We start from the raw sequence: 2,843 nt of genomic DNA, 5'->3' as shown, positions 1-2,843 counted from the left end.
CATCGCTTTGGCTCACTCCGAGGAGCCTGCACATTTCTCTTATTGAGACCCCTTCCTGGCACAAAGTAACAATGGGGACGCGATCGAACTGCTGTATTGACCGTCTAGGCATGGTTGAACTACAGACAACATGAGCCGTGTGCATCCTTCCTGGTGAAATGGCTGGAACTGATTGGCTGTCGGAATCCCTCCGTGTAATAGGCACTGCTCATGCTTGATTATTTATATCTTTGGACGGGTTTAGTCACATCTATGAACAGTCAAAGGGACTGTCTGTGATACAATATCCACAGTCAACGTCTGTCTTCAGAAGTTCTGGGAACTGTGGTGATGCAAAATTTTGTTTGTTCTGTGTATAAATATACAGCCTACAACCGGCAATTATTTCTTTTATGGAAGTATTTAAAAGCTGTGAACCCGCATATAAACAAGATAAATATGGATTCTGTTCCTTGTAGTCCACTGTTGCCCGGATTCAAAACGGCAATCGTCTTATTCGTCCGGGAAGCGCATCTCCGGAGCTCGAAGGTGAGTGCGGCTCGAAAATTCTTTTCAGATTACATGGAACTAGTTAAATGGAATCAGCAATAGATGAACCTCATAGGCATTCTTTCGGATTGCGTGCTTGAAATTATTATTCCGAATCCAGGTGGTCCTTGTCACAAACAATTGTAGCTCTACATATTAATATATTTAAAACAGCTCTTTTCCGTATAGGCTGGTCAAAACTTTGCACGTTGCCAAAAGATTCAGTGCGCGTCGTCTTGCAGTGTACAGAGTGGTCGAGTTGCTAATCTGGTTTTCATTCAACGAAAACATCTTGAACAGCAATTTTCCTTTCGCTCTATGTCCCGAAAGCGGACAGGATGTCCGGATAAACGCTATTCATCTGATCAATGAATAGCTTCAGAGTTTCGGCGAGATGTGGCTAGGCCACAAATGTATCGTCAATATGACGATAAAATGCAGATAGGCGAAATGGAGCCAAATTCAGTATAAGCGTAAATCTCAATTCATGGCCGGCCGGTGTGGCCGAGCGGTTCTAGGCCCCTCAGTTCGGAACCGCGCTGCTGCTACGGTCGCAGGTTCGAATCCTGCCTCGGCCATGGATGTGTGTGATGTCCTTAGGTTTGTTAGGTTTAAGTAGTTCTTAGTCTAGGGGACTGATGAACTCAGATGTTAAGTCCCATAGTGCTTAGAGCCATCTGAACCATTTTCTCAATTCATGGGCTATTCCCGAACATGGGTAGAATAATAAATAATTTGAACGCTACTTTAAGGTTCTTTCTTAGTGTTCCGTGTCTCAATCACCAAAAAAGAAATTATTGTAGGATCACTATGTTGCCCATCTTTCTGTTTGTCTGTCTGTCCGACTGTTAAGAACCCTTTTTCTCAGGAACGGGTAGACTTATTAAGTTCAAGTTTATGTCACATATTACGGATTATGGTCCCTTGATAGTGGGAATATTTTAAGCTTCTAAGTCAGTTCAGTCAACAGATAAGGCCACTTACGTCAAATATTTTGATATTCGCAATCTCACTCATCAAAACCTGCTGGGTACTCCTGTTGACCTAGAATCATGAGATCTGGCTGACAGCAACGCTTCGCAACACAAGTAAACGAAAAATCCGGTAGTTGCTAATTTGTAGTTGTATGACACAAAAATATTTTTTGCCATTATTAGGGTTCCGTACGTCACTTTGTAAAAATGGAACCCTTATAAGATCACTTTTCTGTCCGTCTGTCTGTGCGTTTGTCTGTTTTTCGGACTTTTCAAAATCCTTTTTCTCAGGAACGGGTAGACATACTAATTTGACATAATTTGTGACAACATTACTGGCAAACAGCGATCTGTCAGTTACGTAAAATTAGATCAAGTTGAAATCCATGTCACATATTAAGATCTACGGTCCCTTGGCAATGTAAAAACGTTGAGCTTCTAAGTCGTTGCAATCAAAATATACTGCCATTTATTTCACATATTTTGATATTCGAAAACTCACTCAACAAAACCCTTCCAGTACTTCCTTTTAATCTTTTAATCTAGAATGATGAAATTTGGTAAACAGCAAGGCTTCACTGTGCAAATAGAGTGAAAAATCTGAAAACTGTTAATTTGAACTGCGTAAAGCGAAAAAAAACATTTTTTGTCATTTTTCATCAGTCTGTCTGTTTGTTTCGTGATCTGTTACAACCCCTTTTTCTCTTGAAATGGTTAGCATATCAAATTCAAATTTATGTCACACACTAAGGTCTACCGTCCCTTGGTGATGTAAATATTTTAAGCATCTAAGTCAATGCATTCACAACATACTGCCATTCATTCCACATATTTCGGTACTCAAAAGCTCGCTCATGAAGACTTAAAGGGTACTTCTCTTTGAACTAGAATCATGAAATCTTCTGTATCTACATATACAAACGGAAGTCACCTGCAGGCTTCTTTTTGTACTTGCAGGCTTGTCTGAGGAACTACTGTAGAGATTTTGATGCAATCTCGGAATTCTCTGGATCGATATCTTGCAGTATTTATATTGGAAACAGGCAAAAATCGTTGAGATTCTCGATTCCCAAGATATATAGAAGAGGACGTGGAAGACGATGAAATGAGATGAGAGATATGATACTGCAGAGGATACTCCATATGCACACAATTTGATTAATAGCTGCTTATGAGGAATGGTATCAAAAGCCTTCCGGAAATCTAGGAATATGGAATCGATCTGAGATCCCTTGTCGACAGCACTCATTACTTCATGGGAATAAAGAGCTAGCTGTGTGGCGCAAGAACGATATTTACTAAATCAGTGTTGGTTATGTATCAATAAGTCATTTTCTTCAA

Source organism: Schistocerca americana, chromosome 3 (genome assembly GCF_021461395.2).
Source record: "Schistocerca americana isolate TAMUIC-IGC-003095 chromosome 3, iqSchAmer2.1, whole genome shotgun sequence".
Taxonomy (NCBI): Eukaryota; Metazoa; Arthropoda; class Insecta; order Orthoptera; family Acrididae; genus Schistocerca; species Schistocerca americana.
The sequence above is the reverse complement of the archived record's forward strand: the minus strand, read 5'-3'. Positions refer to the sequence as shown.